Genomic DNA, 21730 nt, shown 5'->3' on the forward strand with positions numbered 1-21730 from the left:
GGAAGGAGGCCAGGCGCGCGTGTGCGGCGGCGGTGCACCGGTGAGGTGGCGCCGGCGACGAGGCGGCGGAGCGAGGACGGCGGCCGGCGAGCAGGGCGGCAGGGACCCTCGGGCGCGCGGCGGCGAACGGGCACGTGGCGGCGGCCCAGATCTGGCCCGGGGCGGGCCGGCCTCGGGCTGCGGTGGGTGCGGAGGAGAGAGAAAGCGGCGGCGCTGACGTGGCGAGACCGGATTGGTCCGGCGCGGCGGCGCGGACATGCCCGGCGGCACGGGGGTTTTTGTCCGTGCGCAAGGTAGAGGAAGGCTAGGGTTTCATCCGCGAATTTCGGGAGGGGAGCACATATTTATAGGTAGAGGGAGCTAGGGGAGTCCAAATGAGGTGCGGTTTTCGGCCACACGATCGTGATCGAACGACCGATATGATGGAGAGGGTTTAGGTGGGTTTTGGGCCAAATTGGAAGGGTGTTGGGCTGCAACGTACACGAGGCCTTTTTGGTCCCTCGGTTAACTGTTGGAGTATCAAACAAAGTCCAAATGGCACGAAACTTGACAGGCGGTCTACCGGTAGTAAACCAAGGCCACTTGGCAAGTCTCCGTCTAATCCAGAAATGTTTAACCCCCGCACACCAACAAAGGTAGAAAGGGGCACCAGATGACATAGGAGCGCCGGATTGCAAAACGGACAACGGGGAAATGCTCGGATGCATGAGACGAACATGTATGCAAATGAAATGCACATGATGACATGATATGCAATGCATGACACGCAAGCAATGACAAGGCAACAACAACGAATAACTGGAGGACACCTGACACATCGGTCTCGGGGCGTTACAACACTCCACCACTACGAGAGGATCTCGTCCCGAGATCTAGAATGGCACCGGAGGGGAAAACGGAAGAGAAAAAGAAGGGGTAAAACTAAGTTGCTCCTTTGGCAAACGAGTGAAACCAACGAACCTTGCGAGGTTTGAGCAAAAGACCGAAAGAAAGCAACGGAGATGAACGAAGTTGAAAACACTCTGTTATGTAAAAGGAACAAAGAAGAACAACTTCGGGCAGCATTCCAATTGAAAAGTGATACAAGACTTGATAAGATGAAAAGAACTGAGCAGAGGGCACAACTCTCCAGTTAAATGTAAAATCAAGAAAAGAACAAGGTCCTGACAAGAACCAGAAGAAATGTAGAAGATAGCACCATCACAATGCCTCCGGAACAAAAGAAAGAGTGGAATGGAATGAACAAAGTGAAATAAGGTCTCGAGGGAGCACGCTAACAACAACAGCTAGAACAAAGTTGTTGGAAAACCAATAACGAAAAGAATAAGCTTGATATGGTCTTATGGAATACATCTCAAATTATGAGGTGACAACCTGCCACTCACGGGAAAAAGAATTGGATTGATATGAACAAGGAGACGAGAAAATATTTCACCGGGAGGGTAAAAGAAGAACTTGGGTCACTTATGAGCACCATAGATAGCAACAATCCTTAGGGAAGGCTTTAGGTGAAACATGACACAAGATAGCTCCAACTAGTTGGTTGGTGGATTTAAAATACCTCATTCTTAATAACATGTGAATCATGAAACATGAACTCAAATTATCAAGAATGACATAATACCACCTCCAATGATAAGGTAGAAAGAATTGTACCTCGGATTGCAAGATGAAGAATGCTTGAGCTCCTCTGAAAAGAATCTCAATGAACACTCCGAGAAGGGATTAAATCCTTGATGAACCATCATGTAGAACCTACATGAAGAACTCCGGTAAAAAAAATGATGATAAAAAGAAAGAGAAGTTGAAAACACAAGGTGAAACCTTGTAATGATTGAGAAGGAGCTTCACGATAATTAGAGCTTGGAACTCCGGGAGAGAAAGATGAACAAAAGAAATCAAGAATTTATTCGTCATGAACAAACTCCGAAGGAAGGAATTGATCACTTGGGTGAAACAAGAATAAGAATTACATTATGCGTATCCTTCAACAATTAAATTGATGACGAGCAAACGGATTTGGCATAGTATTTATTCTTGAAGAAAGGATTAAACTAGATATAGCGCAACTTGAGAATGTCTTCGATGATCCACCGGTAGGATGACATAACGGATGATCGAGGGCGTTACAGTTTCCTTTCGATCAGTAGTGGAACCCAGTTGGGGCGATCGGGGATCTTATGCATTTGGGGTTGTCTTTATTTTGGTTCCGTAGTCGGACCTTGATTGTATTCTGGATGGTGTAATGCTATTTTATGTATTGTGTGAAGTGGCGATTGTAAGCCAACTCTTTATCCCTTTTTTATTCAGTACATGGGATGTGTAAAGATTACCCCTCTTGCGACATGCCTACTATGCGGTTATGCCTCTAAGCCGTGCTCCGACACGTGGGAGATATAGCCGCATCGTGGGTGTTACAAGTTGGTAATCAGAGCCTTCCCCGACTTAGGAGCCCCCTGCTTGATCGAACCGCTGGCGTTGTTGAGTCTAGAAAAATGTTTTGAGTCTTAGGATTATATATATCGGAGAGTAGGATTCTTTTTACTCCTCAGTCCCTTCGTCGCTCTGGTGAGGCCTCCTGACGTAGAGTTTTGACTCTTCTCTTCTCAAATTTCACTAAAAAAATTAGGATCACGCGGGTATGTTGGAATCGTTCCGATGGTTTTATGACGAGAACATTGTTCTTGGTGCCTCCTGACATTTAGGGGTTGTGGCAGTGTCCCGGGGAGTTGAGCTCCGAGGTGTTGTCGTCACAATTTTATCGTTGCAGTTCTGGAATACCTGAGTTTCGCCGACATCGAAAATCTCTTTTATGCAGTTGTTGCTGAGATAACCTCGACGCCACCCAGTACTGGGGCGGGAGTTTGGGAGTATTGCCATAACTCGTATAACGGATGCTTTTCGAACGTTGAGGTAAATGATTTCTGAAGGTTTCTTGGTTATGTGTTGAAGGATGGATACAGCTGGATGTAGGATTTGTTTTTTTTGGGTGAGATATTATGCTTCCCCTGTATTCCCAACACCTGATTGCATAACCAGAAAGTTTCGGGAGTTTATAAGTGGGAATTCAAGTAGCTCCTAGGATATCTTTTCGACAGATGCATGATATGAGATTGGGGTTCGACGTCTAGTGGTCCGCCTATCCACGGTTGGTTTTATAGTGGTCTCGTTGTGTCTTAAAGAGTCCTTGGCTATGCTGACTTGGGGACGCTTCGTATGTCATGTGCACTGCCTTGTACATGATGGTGTTGTATGATCGAGCCCGTGTGGGCCCCACCACGAAAACTTCGGACGAAATATCTATCATATGTTTGTTCTGGCTTTTTCTGCAAGCCAATCCTTTGTTTTGTTTTGAGTTGTGGTATTCGAGTTGCTTCAATGTCAAGTGTTGATTCCATACCTTTCCTAAGCGGTGTTCTCACACTTCTATGTGAATACTAATCCTTCTTGATCTTTGAGTTTGCCTTCTCAATTTCTTCTGAACCGGTGTGTCTCTCTTCAAGTGGATCTGATCATTTCAACATCCGCAAGATCAATTATCAGTTCTTCTCAACGGTGTTTGTTTCATCCGTCCCAAGTTGCCTTTGTTTTCCCGCCCTCCCATCCCTTTTTCTTCAAGGACTCAGATCTCTTAATCAAGTATCCATTTTATTCTTGTGAAGTCTCTTCATTCTTTTCTTTCAATGTTCGTATCTGGTGATTCTCAGGAAGATTCTAACGGAGCTTCAAGTTCAACATTGGTCATTCTTTTTTCTTCTCCAGTGTATTCAATTCAAGCTTTTGGTGTTGATCATATCCCTTTTCCTCGTTTCAAATACCTTCTCGTACCGGTGCACCTCATAATCATTCACTTTTCGCTATTCATGTGTTCGGGAGTGCTGAAGATATCTCAGAAGGCTCGTCTTTTCATTCAAGATCCATTCAAACCTATCTCGAGGTTGTTATCTTATTCAAACATTTAACTCAACCGGCGCAATCTATCTTTTAAATCGCTCAATGGTGTTTCTTTTGAGTGGGCCCTAACTCACGGGTCTTTTTCCCAGGATCTTACTTGACTCTTCTACTTTTCCCGGAGCTATCCTCAAACTCTTTCAAAGTTGACATAAGAATGAATTATCATTAGTCATATGTCTTTCACCAAGATCTTTCAAATTCTTTTCATCGTTGGTTCAACCTTTCCAATTTTAATTCTGGAGTGCCTCAACAATTCTTGGTGGTGTTTCTCGTCGTCATTCTCGGATTTTGCAGACCGAAGAAGAGTTTTTCCTCCATAATCTTGCTCCATTCTCTTCAAGATTCATGGTTCTAGCTCGATGCCATCCTCTCATAATTGTTTTTGATTGTGAGAATTCTTTTCACTCATCCGGAGCAATTCAGGAATCTTTTCAGTTTGATTCTCCGAAGACCATCATTTCGAGTTTATTCATTCTCAGCTTTCAGCTCTCGTTCTCCAAATCTTACCGGTGCATCATTCAAGTATTCTCTAATCAGCTCGGGATCTCTTCGTTCACTTGCATCTAAATTCTCTCAAGTATCTTCGTTCATTTCATAATTCTTCCCGGTGTTCCTTTCTCTTTTCTTCGTTCATTCTTACGGTGGTTCGTTCAAGATCTCTCTTCCTTGGTTATCATATCAATTCATTCATTGTTTCTAAATCCTACCGGTGGATCGTTGAAGACCTTCTCAAGTTGGCACTATATCTATCTTAATCCTTTCTACGAGAATAAGTAGTATGCCAAATCCGTTGCTTGTCATCAATCTAAATTGGTGAAGGATAAGCATAATGTAATTCTTATTCTTGTTTCATCGAGTAAATTCAATTCCTTATTCCGGAGGTTCATCAAATTCTCTATTTCAATTGTTTTCATTTTTCTTTTCCGGAGTTCCATGTTTTCCGCATTATCTCATCGCAAAGATCCATCTAATCATTCCAAGGCTTCACCTTATATTCTCAACTTCTCTTTCTTTTTGTCATCCTTTTGATTACCGGAGTTCTTCATGGAGGCTCTACATGATGGTTCATCAAGGATTTAATTCCTTCTCGAAGTGTTCATCGAGATTCTTTTCAAAGGAGCTCAAGTATTCTTCATCTTGCATTCTGAAGTGCTATTCTCTCTATCTTATCTTTTGGAATGGTGTTATGTCGTTTTGACAGCTTCCTTCATGTTTCATGATTCACAAGTTGTCCGTAATGACATATTTTAAACACATCATTTTCAATTCGCTCATGAGATCCTTTGCTATCCATCAATCTCTTCTTTGGAATTATCTTGGGTTATATTTCACCTAAAGCCTTCCCTAAGGATTGTTGCTATCTATGGTGCTTATAAATGACCCAAGTTCTTCATTTATCCTCCCGGTGAAATAAGTTTCTCGTCTCCTTGTTCTTATCAATCCAATCTTGTTTTCGTTAGTGGCAGAATTTCACCTTAAGTTTTGAGATGTTTTCATAAGCCCACAAGCAGCTTATTGTTTTCGCTGTTGATTTTCCGACAACTCCGTTCAATACTTCTTTCTAAGGATGCTTCTCAAATTCTATTGTGGTAGAAGATGTCATTTTCTTCTCAACTCTTTCCTTTCCAACGATCCAACTTCTATTCTTTTGTTCCGGAGGCATTGTGATGTTGCTCTCTTCAACCCATCATCTTGTTTGTCAAGATCATGTTCAATTCCTTCCATTTATAGTCGGAGCGATGCCCAAAGTATATCATTCTTATTCCTTCGCTGTCTTGTTTTAAACGGAGTGTTGTGGCTATCATTCCTTTTCTAACTGGAGTCTCATCCAAGTGCTTTCATATTGCAAAGCTCATATTCTTACCCTCCATTTCCAACCGAAGTGCTGCCCGATTTGTTCTTCCTTGTTCCTCGTTCCTAACGTTGTGTTTTTCAACTTTGATCACCTCCGTGGTATTATTCCTTTCAAGTTGTTCAACATTTCAAGGATCTTTGGTTCACTCGTTTGTCAAAGAAGCAACTTAATTTTACCTCTCATCTTCCTCTTCTGTTTTCCCTCTGGTGCCATCCTATATCTCGGGACAAGATCCTCTCGTAGTGGTGGAGTGTTGTAATGCCCCGAGACCGTTGCGCCAGGTGTCTTCCAGTTATTCACTGTTGTTGCCTTGTCATTTGTTTGCGTGTCATGCATTTCATATCATGACATCATGTGCATCGTATTTGCATACGTGTTCGTCTCATGCATCCGAGCATTTTCCCCGTTGTCCGTTTTGCATTTCGGCACTCCTATGTCATCCGGCGCCCCCCTTTTGCCTCTTTTCGTGTGCGGGTGTTAAACGTTCTTGGATTAGACGGAGATTTGCCAAGCGGCCTTGGTTTACCACCGGTAGACCGCCTGTCATGTTTCGTGCCATTTGGAGTCCGTTTGATACTCCAACGGTTAACCAAGGAACTGTGAAGGCCTCGTGTGTGTTGCAGCCCAACACCCCTTCAAAGTGGCCCAATAACCCATCCAAACCCCATCCATCCTCTTGGTCGTTCGATCACGACTGCGTGGCCGAAAACCGCACCTCATTTGGACTCTCCTAGCTCCCTCTACCTATAAAAACACCTCCCCCTCCGAAATTCGCGATGCAAACCCTAACTTCCACCTCCCTTCGCGCCGCCGGACATGTCCGCGCCGCCGTCCCTGAGGAATCCACCGCTGCCACGTCGCCTTCTCTCTCCTCCCACCGTGCCAGGCCCGCCAGGCCCGGATCATGCCTGCAGGGCCCATCCGACCGCACCGCTGGCCCGCGCCCGCTCCCGCGTCTCCCTCGCCGCGTCGCCTCCACCGCCGGCCGTCCGCCGCCGCCTTCGCCTACCGCCGCCGCCTTCGCCTACCGCCGCCGCAGCGCTCCGGCGAGCCCGCGCCGCCTCGCTCACACCGCCGCCCGCCGTCCTCCGCCCCGATCTGGGCCGGCGCAGCCCAGATCCAGTGACCCCGCCGGACCTCCTCCGCCTCCCGCCGATGTGGCGGCGACCCCTGGCCGCCGGGTCCACCTCGACCTCGATGCCGAGACGCCGCCGTCCCAGATCGCCTTAGCCCCCGATCCAAACGGCCTCGGCCGCGCTGTTCCGCTCCATCCCGAACGGCTCCGTCCTGATTTCGCGGGGTGAGACTTCCGCTAAGTCCCTGTTTTCTAACATTCTGGAGCCAAGTTCATCGCAACATAACTTCATCATTGTAGCTCCGTTTCATGCGCATGATATGTCAAATTGTTCATCTGGACGTGCTCCTCATTTCATTCCATTGCACCATGCTTGTTTGAGTCCATCCTGATGCCCAAATGACTGTTGCAAGAGTGCTATAAAATGTTAGTTCATGTTTCTTATCAGTTTATGAGCATTTGTCATTTTTGCCATGATTATTGTGTGCTGCATATGGTAATGAGCTCTAAATGTATTTTGGGCTATGCCATGCCATCTTTACAGGGGTGTATACCATGTATTTTTGTGATCAATGTGGTGACTAGCACAAGCATGCAAAGTAGCTCTCGTGATATTGCTGATTTTAGGGACTTAGAATTTCACGTCATTGCTCTGCTGTTATTTTTATGCCATGTATTCATGTTGCTACAGTGTGATCCATGCTTCTTTTGAGTATGTCCAGTAAGGATGATTTTGAGATATTGTTATGCTCTATCCATCCATGTCCTTGTTTGCATTTATGTAGTGCCCTAGCATGACTCAATCTTGTTATACTTTTGCTATAAAATGTTCCTGGCAGATTGTTTACATGTTAATCAATTTTGCCATGGTTGTTGTAGTTGATCCATGCATGCTATCAGACGGTTCTTGCCATGGTTAGCTTCTTGAACATGTCTTCTTGCTATTAGTATGCTTAGCTTGTCATGCAATGCCTTGTGTTGAGTGCATCAAGCTCGCAAACATGCCTTCATAATTGTGTTTATGCCATGTCCAGTTTTCTGCTAAGTCTGAATTTGTTGACGAAACTTGCTATGTTTACATGGGTGCCATCATATTTGTTGTGCCCTTTTGGCTTATGGTCAGTAAGGGACTTTTGTTATATGCTTTGATTAGATTCATGACATGCCTTTGTTTGCTATGTTCAGATCCTGTAGCATGTTGTTATCTTGCTCTAATATTGCTTCCTGATGTTAATTCCTGACATGTTAGTATTTTCACTAAGTCTGTGATGCTGATATCTTTTGCCCTTTTGCCATGCTTGTTTGAACCTGCTATAGTGTGATTTATCCTTAGCTCGGTATTCATCTTTTGTCAAGCATCTTGAGTAGATCACTGCCATGTGCTTTGTTGCTATGTTGGAGTGTAGTAGCTTAGTTCCTTGTTGCATTGTAGATGGCATCATGCTGTTAATCGCAAAATTGTGCCATTATTGTTTTGCTTGCCATTTGCAAACCGTGCATCCGATTCCGGTGATCTTTATATTGATTTCGACCGAAATCAACTCATCTTTCCAGCGACACTCTTGGTTTGCCAAGTTGTGGCCTGGTTCAATCTTTTCCTTCCGGAGCACGCATATGCATTGCATATCACGTCCCGCATATCATGCCATGTTTTGCATCATGTTGCTTGTGCATTGCACCGTGGTTGATTGTTGTTTTCCTTTGCTTGTGTTCTTGCCTTGGGTAGAGCCGGGAAACGAGTTCGTGATCGAGGAACCCGTTGAGTATGCTTACGAGGATCAAGCTTTCGTCTACTCGGAGAACTTTGCAGGCAAGATGACCATACCCTCGAAATCACTTCTATCTTTGCTTGCTAGTTGCTCGCTCTTTTGCTATGCCGCGATACCTACCACTCACTTTATCGTGCCTCCCTTATCGCCATGTCAAGACTGTAACCCACCTTTCCTAGCAAACCGTTGTTTGGCTATGTTACCGCTTTGCTCAGCCCCTCTTATAGCGTTGTTAGTTGTAGGTGAAGATGGAGTTTGTTCCATGTTGGAACATGGATATTTGTTGGGATATCACAATATCTCTTATTTTAATTAATGCATCTATATACTTGGTAAAGGATGGAAGGCTCGGCCTTATGCCTGGTGTTTTGTTCCACTCTTGCCGCCCTAATTTCCGCCATACCGGTGTTATGTTCCTTGATTTTGCGTTCCTTACGTGGTTGGGTGTTATGGGAACCCCTTGACAGTTCGCTTTGAATAAAACTCCTCCAGCAAGGCCCAACCTTGGTTTTACCATTTTCCACCTAGCCTTTTTCCCTTGGGTTCTGCAGACTCAAGGTTCATCTTTATTTTAACCTCCCCCCCTGGGGCAGTGCTTGTCTAAGTGTTGGTCTGAACGTGTCAGCAGTCGGTGACCACCGGGGGCAACTCTGGGCTGGCCTACCGGAATCTTGGACAATCCGGTGTTGCCCTGAGAACGAGATATGTGCAGCTCCTATCAGGTTGTCGGCACATCGGGCGGCTTTGCTGGTCTTGTTTTACTATTGTCGAAATGTCTTGTAACCGGGATTCCGAGTCTGATCGGGTCTTTCTGGGAGAAGGAATATCCTTCGTTGACCGTGAGAGCTTGTGATGGGCTAAGTTGGGACACCCCTGCAGGGTTTTGAACTTTCAAAAGCCGTGCCCGCGGTTATGGGCAGATGGGAATTTGTTAATGTCCGGTTGTAGAGAACTTGAAACTTAACCTAATTAAAATGAATCAACCGCGTGTGTAGCCATGATGGTCTCTTTCCGACGGAGTCCGAGAAGTGAACACGTTTCTTGTGTTATGCTTGAACGTAAGTAGTTTCAGGATCACTTCTTATTACTTCTAGTTCACGACTATGCTTTGCTTCTCTTCTCGCTCTTATTTACGTATGTTAGCCACCATATATGTGTAGTGCTTGCTGCAGCTCCACCTCGCTACCTTTTTCTACCCATAAGCTTAAATAGTCTTGATCGCGAGGGTGTGAGATTGCTGAGTCCCCGTGACTCACAGATTACTTCCAAAACCAGTTGCAGGTGTCATTGATACCAGTGTAGGTGACGCAACCCAGCTCAGGTGGGAGATCGATGAAGATCGTGTTCGTTGTGTTGTTTTGTTTCGTTTCGATCAGTAGTGGAGCCCAGTTGGGGCGATCGGGGATCTTATGCATTTGGGGTTGTCTTTATTTTGGTTCCGTAGTCGGACCTTGATTGTATTCTGGATGGTGTAATGCTATTTTATGTATTGTGTGAAGTGGCGATTGTAAGCCAACTCTTTATCCCTTTTTTATTTAGTACATGGGATGTGTAAAGATTACCCCTCTTGCGACATGCCTACTATGCGGTTATGCCTCTAAGTCATGCTCCGACACGTGGGAGATATAGCAGCATCGTGGTTGTTACATTGTCACACTGAGGCTTAAAGTTCTTCACCTAATAATAACTTGGAAAGGAATTTTGTACAACTTCTCCTTTGTATATGCTGATTTGGGGAAACACGTGATATATTTTTTTGTTGCAAAATATCCAAGAAGGACATCTTGCATTTTTTGCTGAGTCTTGATCAAACATGGTTGTAACTTTATTGTACCAAGGACACAATTAGTTTTAATGAAATTTGAACGTTTGTCGAAAGAATATAGTTGTGCTACGTGTAGAATCTTGGTACGCAATAACTATATGAGCTACATGTTAACATTCGATTGGAAAAGCAGTCAAACTACCATATGGAGGGTATGCTTTGACATACCTTGGCCCGTTGGCATGCTATGTCTCCATATATTGAGCCTTAGTGAGGATCGATATGGTGTACTAGAGGGGGGTGAATAGGCAACTACCAATTTTTACTTTTCTTTACCAAATTAAACATTGCATCAAAGTAGGTTGTCTAGATGTGCAACTAGGTGAGCAACCTATATGATGCAATACAACAAGCATACAAGCAAACAAGGGAAGAAACACTAAAGTGCTTGCACAAGTAAAGGTAAGAGATAACCAAGAGTGGATCCGGTGAAGACGAGGATGTGTTACCGAAGTTCCTTCCTTTTGAGGGGAAGTACGTCTCCGTTAGAGCGGTGTGGAGGCACAATGCTCCCCAAGAAGCCACTAGGGCCACCGTATTCTCCTCACGCCCTCACACGATGCGAGATGCCATGATTCCACTATTGGTGCCCTTGAAGGCGGCGACCGAACCTTTACAAACAAGGTTGGGGCAATCTCCACAACTTAATCGGAGGCTCCCAACAAGACCACGAAGCTTCACCACAATGGACTATGGCTCCGTGGTGACCTCAACCGTCTAGGGTGCTCAAACCCCCAAGAGTAACAAGATCCGCTAGGGATGAGTGGGGGAATCGAAAATCCCTTGGTGGAAGTGTAGATCGATGCCTTCTCAACCACTCCCGAGCAAATCAACAAGTTTGATTGCCTAGAGAGATAGATCGGGCGAAAATGGAGCTTGGAGCATTTAATGGAGCTTGAGCAATAAATGGAGCTTGGGGGAGGAAGAGGTAGGTGAAAAAGAAGAAGGGGACTCCCTTTTATAGTGGGGGCAACAAACCAACCGTTGTCCCCCACCAACCAGCCCCGCACAGGGCGGTACTACCGCCAGGACAGCAGTACTGCCGCGCTGAGGAGACTAGTAGGGAAAGGCCCCAAACGCGGTACTACCATGGTGGTAGGGGCGGTACTACCGCTCCTGGTACGGTACTACCGCCTCTACAACCGCAACTAGTGTCGTAAAACCCGACACGAGGAAAAGACCTCTCGAATCGAGGCGGTAGGAGCCAGACTGCCCAGCAGTACTACGGCAGCAGGGTCACGGGCGATACTACCGCTGTGGAGCGGTACTTCTGCTTGTGACCCTTCGGTCGTACTACCGTTGGCAGTGCGGTACTACCGCTGGGGCGAGAGAGAGAGAGAGAGAGAGAGAGAGAGAATCTCTCAAAGATGCTGAGGACAAGGCGGAGGTGCCAGGCCCCCAGCGGTACTACTGCTATGGAGCCACGGGCGGTACTACTGCTGTGGAGCGGTACTGCCGCTTGGCTCCTCAGCGGTACTACCGCTGGGTGATGTAGATGAACGTCCCTCCCGCACGCCATGGGGTACCCAGAATAAATTTCCATTTCCACGTCTCACAAGTCCTACATATTAGGAGATGTTTGGGTCGAATATTCTCCCAACATCTGTGGAGAATATTTTTCTAAAGACATGCTTAGTACTACAGGAGATTCAGGGTAAAACTTGCCCCTGCACTCTTTTGAATCTTCTCCCATAAACTTTCATATTTATTTACTCTGGGTGGAGTTGCATCCATTTGGGGTTGTTGAAAACTTTTTGAGCATAGTGGTGCTCTTTTATGACAACACCTTCATGGCGCTAGTATCCCCTTTGGGCTCATCATGGAAGTAACCAACAATATTCAAGCATAGAGATCATCATGGAGCACACATTCCTTCCTCAAAATTGATAGGAATGAGTTATTCTCATATTTGTGTTTCATTTTGTTTTGCCTTTTATTATATAGCATTTTACTTCGCGATGAGCAACTATGTCATTCTTTATGTTCGACCCGTTGTTATAACCATTAAAATGATTATTTTTTATGTCTTGAGTAGTTTAAGCATGGTCCGTACTTTCTTAGTGCACCACACCTTACACTCACCAACATAAATTTGCTCAAGTTGACCATAGTTAGCTCGTAAGGTATTTGAACCATCAGTTTATTTGTATTTATAGTGCCATAGTTCAGACTCGTAAGACATTGGCGTAGTATATTTTTATGGCGTTATTTATACTCATAAATTATTGGAGTAAAATTGCTATATTTTTATCTCATGGTTTAAACTCGTGATCTTTTGGAGTAAATTTTATATATATGACACAGTCTATACTCACGTTATTTCGAAGTTTGTTTGATGATTTTGCTGCATCACAGTTTAGACTCGTAAGTTGTTGGAGTAATATTTTCTTTATATATGCCATAGTTTATACTCATGAGGCATTGGAGTAGATTTTTATGTCACAGTTTATCCTTGTAAGTTTATTGGAGTGTTTTTGTTATAAGACACAGTTTAGGCTCGTACGTTATTGGAGTATTTTGTTATATGGGACAGTTTAGACTCGTAAGTTATTGGAATATTTTTGTTATATGGTACAGTTTAGACTCGTAAGTTATTGGACTATATCTTTTTCTAGATGTCGTAGTTTAGACTCATAAGTTTATTGGAATATATGTTTTTTGTGCCCCAGTTTAGACTCGTGAGGGTATGGAGTGTGTGATGATTTTTTTTTGGCATCACAGTTTATACTCATAAGTCGGTGGAGTTTTTCTTTTGTGCCCCTGTTTACACTCTTGAGGGTATGGATTACGGCTGATGAATTTTTTTTACATCACAGTTTATACTCGTAAGTCATTGGAGTTTTTCTTTTGTGTGTGCCCCAGTTTATACTCTTGAGGGTATGGAGTACAGCCGATGAATTTTTTTTGGCATCACAGTTTATACTCGTAAGTCATCGGAGTTTTTCTTTTCTGTATGCCCCAGTTTATACTCTTGAGGGTATGGAGTATATTTTTTCTTATGTGCCCCAATTTAGATTCATGAGGGTGTGGAGTGTATTTTTTTCTTATGTGCCCTAGTTTAGACTCATGAGGCTATGGAGTGTATTTTTTTGGTGCCCCATTTTATACTCATGAGGGTATGGAGTGATTTTTCTTTTGTGTGTCACAATTTTCTTTAAATTAAGTGCACATAATGTTGCAACATTTGTATTGCGAGCATTAATGCAAAATATAAGTCATTTCTATTCAGATTCACTTGTCTTCAATGAGAATAAACTTATGATGATACAAGAACATTTGCTTCCCTGCATCGTCATATTAAAAATGGACATAGCAAAATAGGCATAACCATAATATAAAGAAATAACGGTTGTGTACATATTTTCCTTGATCAAGACTCAAAAACCTTTTCTTACATACTTCACTTGGGAAGAGACATTTCAACATGCTCTAAGATAACCAGTTACATATTTCACCCAGAAACAAACATTTCAGTGGGTTCTAAGATAACCGGTTATGTTGGAATGTCGCCTATAAACCTCGATGCTCGCATAGGCATCCAAGCATGCATACTTGATCTGGTCATGGTCTAGGTGGGACTTCTCCCACTGACTGATAGTGATGCTTTTGTCCTTGTTAAGACTTATGTTTGCAACCTTCTTTCTAGCTTCTCCAATGAAGCCAAGTTGCCAACTTTTTCATTATGAACCTTGATACCCAGTCCTTGCACATCGACGGGTTTTCTGATACCCAAGTTATAGAACTTGAGTTTTCCGATGTCATTAACAATGGCGGCACCCGCAAATTCAACTTTGTCATTGTCAAGGAAGCCGCGGAGAAGTGGAGGGATAAAACTCCTGGCCTGAGCCTGGTATAGCTGGTAAATTAGGCAATGCTTGCCCACACAAAGCTGCAAGACAGCAGTGCAATGTGGCTCTTGATTAGAGAGAGCAACTTGTTGCTCAAGTGGAAGCTTCTTACGCTCTTTGTTGTGGTCATATCTAGTGTATTCACAGTCAAGGCCAACAACACGCCATTTGGCATGATGAAGATACATTTTCCAGATGAACCTGATGAAGGCAACAACCGTTGAAGGGTTGCTAGTCACCGTAGTATGAATTCTAATACCGCCCTTGTTGATAGGAAAAAGTCGGTATGGATGATTGTTGTCCGCACTCTTGGGGAATTGTACACAGACTTTGCCGACCTTAATATTGTGAAGGTTGACATGGCGAACATTTCTTCGCTAAAGTTGAGGGCACATCGACTCAAACGAAGTTAGAGAGGAATCATCTGCAACGGGTGTTGATGACGATAAGGGACTTGACAATGTTGATGTTGGGTTCACATGAGATGTTTCATAGCCACGGGAATTGGGATGCTTTTTCTTGCATTCAAGGGGGAACTTCAGAACCGTCTCAAAGCATTCCCCAATGGGTTTATCGGTCGGCGGAAGGATAGGCTCTGAAGCATCAACTTGAACTTTATTCTGAACCTTTGACGTCCTTCCATGCAGAAACGATGAGGAGGGAAATATAATAAAGGTATTTCCCCCATTCATAGGTTGCTCATAGTGGAGTTTGTCCATTGTCTTCCCCTTTCCTTCTTTGTCTACTCTCATACTTCCCCCAAACTTGAGTGGAGAGAAGACTTCCATTCCTTGGTCATGTTCAGTTGGTGATGCAGTCATATTATCCATATGTTGATTTGTTAAAGCCGCACATGGACCAACTGGTACATCAACCCAAATGTCTCCAATGCGGAGTGTGGCCGATTGTGGCACTTGACCATCCATACCTTCAAATAAAGAAAACTTTATATCAGTTTTCTTTTAATATATTTTACATACACAATGTTTATATACTTCATGTACTTTAGAAATTCATATGTTGCAATCCTATGTTGGAATTCAAAGATGAGGGGAGAAATATGTCCCATCGGGCGTGCCAGAATCTGATGATGGGAAAATGGAGGGCGTGGGACACGCGTCCACGTCATTGATAGAGAGTGAAATTTAAATGCATAAAATAAAAGTAGAATCAAACATTGTAGGTGCTTTATTTCTAGAACTCTTACATTTACATAAAAATTATGTTAATTACATCTCCGAAGAGAAAATCCCCGATTAAGAATTCCAACACATCTATTACATAGGATTACATCACATGCCTATTACAATATTCTACAAGAGAGATCCTCCTCGCGGTCAACGATGAACTCCTGCTTGGTGAGCTTGAAGTTTGGTTCCATGCAAGTACTCCTCTATGATTTCATGTGTGATGTTTGGGAATATATTCTCCTAGCATGCAACAATTTGTTCATGTTCAACCTCATTTGTATGCAGAATGCAGGTTCATTTTGGCTAGGCATAGTTTTATCCTATGTTTGGCATATAGGATATGTATATATTTTTCTTTGGGAATTTTATATGACATCTTCGCTTTTGGTGGCATGGATATATGTGACATGCCAATTTTAATAAGTTTTGCATCATCACATTACTACTATCACCGCGCGACACTAATGTGGTGCCTGTGTCTAGCGTAATGGACTGAAACTTTCTGACACAATATTGATGCTTTTTATGGTGCATATGATATGTGCCATATTTTGTTGACTCTAAGTCCGCCCAGTATCAAGCCTGACCTGAGTGGAGTTTGCTTATGATATTTTTGTTTGTTTAGAGCTTATGTGGGCTACATGGAATATGCCTTATCATGTATTTTGTATGGATTTTGTACGCATATGTGGATGTGGAGTGAACCAATTTTTTTATAAAGTTCTACTTTACCTGTATTACTACCAACACCGCGTAGCACTAGGATAATGCCCGCGTGCAGCGTAACCAAGCAAAGGTTTGTGGAGCAATTATGGTGTTGCATGACACATATGACATCTATCATTTTGTTTATGTTTGTACCTTACATGGTATTAGCACTAACTCCACATAGCGTCATTTCATTGATGCTCGTGTGTAGCATAAGCCAAGTAAAGTGAGTTTGTGATATCCATTTATGACGATGCTAATAGTTTAGGCTCTTATAGCATTGGAGCACTTCATGCCATATTTTATTTGACTTTGGAACAAATATGTGGCCTGGATATTTTGTTTAATTTTCTCTCACTTGTATTACTACTAACACCGTGTAACATTATGATAATGCCCACGTGTAGCGTAACCAAGTGAGATTGGCCCTTTTGTTTGGTGCAACATGTTTTATAATACATCTCGTATGATTTTGGTCTTTGCGTGTGTAGCATGAACACATTTTTAATTAAGTTTTGCCCTACTCGTATCACTACTAACACCACGCGGCATTAAGATAATGCCTGCGTGCAGCATAACCAAGTGAGGGAATATATTTTTATGCTATTGTTTCTATTGCAATTAGCGTGACACATAATGCCCATAGCACAGCCAAACAAGAGATTATCATGAGTTCAATTTAGGGCGTTCGTAATTTCATTCCAACTTAGTCATATCCATATTTTTTATGATGACCAAATTAAGGCAATTTTATGTGGTTTTCGCACCTATGACACTCTCTTGATTTGTATCCATGTATAGAGACCAAACCAAGGAACGAGGCGTTCTTCTTGGCTTATATCGCTAAAGGTACCCAACCAAGACGGAGATCAATAAGACGAAGCGCACAGAACATTTAAAGGAACCATGCTTGTGTAGTATATGGTGTGTAGTAGAATATTTCTACTAGAGGGGAGGAAGAAGACCAGCAATCTGGGAACCAAATGAGCAAAAATATGAGCGGCTTGTGTATGCTGAGCGAGGAGGTATTTAGAGGGAGGTCTGGAGCTAGCGCTGATTTTTCGATCGCTGCCATACTCGCCTGCCCACGTTCTGTGTACGTGGGATCGTGAGATCATGGGAACATGGGCTGCTCCTTTCCTTTCTATTATTTCTTTATTGCTAATTAACCGGCAAGGTCCCATCAGCCAATATGGGCTTAATTAGACCAACTTTTTTACAACGTGCAGGGCTTGGGCCCATTGAGCCTAACTATTTGATTAAGCTTTAATTGCATGTATGCATGGCTTGGACTAAACACGTATGGGCCTCTTGATTTAGTTGGAGAACCTAATACACATGTATGCATGTCTATGCATTGATCAAGAAATCAATTACGCATTGGATTATATAGGCCATGTCATGTACGTACAGCTTATACGTGTATGTACGTACGCACGTGTTATCCAATGACTCAATGTTATTATTGGCTTTAGATTATATTTTCTATAAATTTAGTTAATTCATAATGACATTTTGGTAGGGCCGTGTTCATACGTGTTATATTTTGCCGATACCAGCACCCGTCTAAGATGCTGGGATTTTATGTTGACATTAGGATTCTACCGTCGGTGACGGTACATGTACGCAAGCTATTTGTCCTCTATAATTTTCTTAGGACAACAACTTGATGGTTATTTTTTTTCCGTCACATTTTATAATTACCGGCTCTTTTTGATGCCCGTAAAATCAACATTCAGCAATATATCATAACATTATTTTCATCAACCATTGCTTTTTACGGTCGGCTATTTTTAAATTGCTTCCTTTCATTATTAAATGGATTTTTGCCATTTGCATTTATCCAACTTTTGGTACAGTATTTGCACTCTATTTTGTTTTGGTCAAAAACCATGTTTCATCAGCCATTGCTTTTTACGGTCTACTATTTTTAAATTGTTTCCTTTCATTATTAAATGGATTTTTGCCATTAGCATTTATCCAACTTTTGGTACAATATTTGCACTCTATTTTGTTTTGGTCAAAAACCATGTCAACAGTCGATTTGTATCAAAGGTGCGCGGATGGCCTTCGCCCGTGTCAAGATGCAGCGGCCGAAGATGAATGCTGCCACGATCGCGACCGAAGGACCACCCGTGGGCAAGGAGTACCGCACGCCCGAGCGATATTTTAGTGAAGTCCTTGAGGGATCTCGCATTGTGGCGGAGCAGTGTACAAAGGATGTAATCTTTGAGTGAATACTGTTATATCGTCTCGCCCTATATTATAAAAACAAGTTTGGCTATGTAATATAATGTTTGTTTAATATTTTACCTCCTATGCGGCCCTGTTTATGAAATTTTGAGAGTTGGCCGGTCGTCGGCTTCAGCCCCCACATAGGTAGTAGGGGAGTGTTCGGGATGGAATCTAAACACTCTTGATCCAATTTGTTTGGTCCTTGAAGGAGGTGTTTAGCGCAACGAACGAGGCAATCGGACTATGTGGCTTTATCACCCTCACTTAGCCATAGGAGTTCTACAATTAAAATTTTAGGCGCAACCCTTAGTGTCCGAACTAGGGTACTGTAATCACCTGATTGGGTAAAAAGCCGATTCATCGCATAATGCGGAAAAAATCACTAAAGATTTGAACCCTCCGAAGAGCTGACCGGCTCTCGCCGTATCATGACAGTCAGTTTTTGGCTTTCTCTACTGAGGTGCTCATCCGGATGAACCAGGACACAATCGCAGTAGTTCTCCCTTTACTACCCTAGCCGATATAGCGGAACGTAAGGTAGTAAGCACAGGAGCCGGGAAACCCAACTATTGACCAAAGACATGATTCGGAGCCAATGCATATAATGCTAAATTCGGGGTGCTGAACTGTGTTGTAGAAAGTGTTCGGACTTTGTTGTCGTATTATGGGTCGCGATGAAGCCCCTGGCAGATTAAAGCGTACCGAAGTGTACGGTCGCAACTTTGAGAAAATCATCAAAGAAAAAGGGAAAAGGGTAGTAAGCCAGTGCCGCAGAAGTTGGGCCGCAAACTGTCTCCGTTATAGTTTGATTAATACGTCAAAGTGTATTCGTACAAGTGGTACGATAAGCAACCGGGCTATTTAACATGCCCTAACCAAGGGACAGCTGCGTGCGGGTCCTGAAGGCAGGTAGAGTGATCGTTAAAGAGACCATCTAAGAATTCCCTTGTACGCCAGTGTTTCTTGCCATCTTGGTGTATCCATCTGGCGAGAGGACTGATAATCAGGTCGTCGGAAGAAACCTGTGGAAAAAATGACTTGAAAAGGATAAAAAGGAAAAATGGAAAGTATGTGTGTCCAGGAGCGGCCGAGCCGTATTATGGATCACAAGATAGTTAAGCCTTCGTCTATACCCATGGTATTTTGAGTGCATAGTTATGTACGTGCGGTACAAATGCCGCTTCTTGGTTGGGACGGGGACGGAGGCCGAGTTTCTAGTCGAGCTCCTGACGAGCTGGGTTGTCTTGCTGCAGAGTAGTCCGGACTCGTTTGACAGTGTCCGGGAGTTCGGTCGACGAATTAATGTTCTGCTTGAAGAGGTCGCTCTGTACTTCTGCTGCTAAGCGTAGTGTGGCGCCGCGTTGAAGCGTTCAAATGTGGTTCGTCCGAGCAGTGCGTGCTAGCCGCTGCGAAAGGGGACGATATCGAAGATCAGCTCTTCGCTCTGGAAATTGTCTGGAGATCCGAAGATAACCTCTAGTGTGATTGAGCCCGTACAGTGGGCCTCTACACCTGGTATGACTCCTTTAAAGGTAGTCTTTGTGGGCTTAATTCTTGATGGATTAATGCCCATTTTGCGCGTTGTATCCTGATAGAGCAGGTTCAGGATGCTAGCACCATCCATGAGGACTCGCATAAGGTGAAATCCATCAGTGATTGGGTCGAGGACCAGTGCAGCTGAACCGCCATGACGGATACTGGTCGGATGGTCCCTGCGATCAATAGTGACCAGGCAGGAAGACCATGGGTTGAACTTTGGGGCGACTGGCTCCATCGTGTAGACGTCCCTGAGCGCGCGCTTGCGTTCCCTCTTGGAGATGTGGGTAGCGTATATCATGTTCACCGTTTTAACTTGGGGGGAGGACTTCTTCTGTCCCCCTGTGTTCGGTGCCCGGGGCTCCTTGTCATCGTCATCGCTTTGCGGCCCCTTCTCCTTGTTCTCAGCATGTAACTTGCCGACCTGTTTAAAAACCCAACAGTCTCTGTTTTTGTGATTGGCTGGTTTGTCAGGAGTGTCGTGTATCTGGCATGGGCGATCGAGTATGCGGTCCAAGCTGGATGGGCCCGAATTGTTCTTTTTGAACGGCTTCTTCCGTTGGTCGGACTTAGAGCCGCTGAATCCAGCGTTGACCGCCGTGTCATCGGTATTGTCACCATTGTTTCGATGCTTGTGTATGTTGCGTCGGGGCTTGCCGTTGCTATTCTTGGCTTCCGCAGTGCCAGGTTCGCTTGCCCTGTTATTGCTACGAACTAGCCAGCTATCTTCGCCCACGCAAAAGCGGGTCATAAGTGCCGTAAGGGCTGCCATGGACTTCGGCTTCTCTTGGCCGAGGTGTCGGGCGAGCTATTCATCCCGGATGCTGTGTTTGAAGGCCGCCTGAAAGTGCAACTATCCCTGGGTGGTTTTGGTAATTCTTAACAACATATAGCTCATTGAGCTAATGTTATTTGAAGATAAATATTTTAGGAAAGTTCAATGATGGGCATGGCATGGATTAGAAAGTGGACCCCTCAAAATGCTAAGGAGAAAAGATTGTCTCAAGCTCAAAGCACAAGACTCTACTTTTTCCATTTTAGTGATCCAAGATCACATTGAGTCCATAGGAAAAGCCAATACTATTAAAAGGGGATAAGGTGTTGCTTAATGAGTTACTTGCTCAAAATGATTAGTGATATGCTCCAAAAACCCTCAACTACTTTCTCATATCCACATATGTCCCAAACCAAAAGTCAAACTCAGCCCCACCAAAATTTTCTATCCAGCGCCACCGAGTTCATGTGACATAGCCACTGCCAGAAACACTAATCCATTCGGTCTCACCGATAGGGATCTTGGTCTCGCTGAGATGGGATTGCAAACTCTCTGTTTCCCTTCGTAATGTTTCAGTCTAACCGAGGTGAGCGAATTAGTCCCACCGAGTTTGCCTGACCAACTCTCTGTTTGCCTATTACCAAAATCGTTCCTACCGAGTTTGTGTAATCGGTCTCACCGAGATTACGTTATGCCCTAACCCTAATGGAATCGGTCCCACCAAGTTGACATGTCGGTCCCACTGAAAACCCTAATGGTCACATTATGAACTAAATCGGTCTGACCGAGTTGCATGATTCGGTCCCACCAAGATTGGTGATTTGTGTGTAACGGTTAGATTTTGTGTGGAGGCTATATATACCCCTCCACCCACTCTTCATTCATGAAGAGAGCTATCAGAATATGCCTACACTTCCAACATACATTTTATGAGAGAGAACCACCTACACTTGTGTTGAG

This window comes from Triticum dicoccoides, chromosome 3A, assembly GCF_002162155.2.
Source record: "Triticum dicoccoides isolate Atlit2015 ecotype Zavitan chromosome 3A, WEW_v2.0, whole genome shotgun sequence".
NCBI lineage: Eukaryota > Viridiplantae > Streptophyta > Magnoliopsida > Poales > Poaceae > Triticum > Triticum dicoccoides.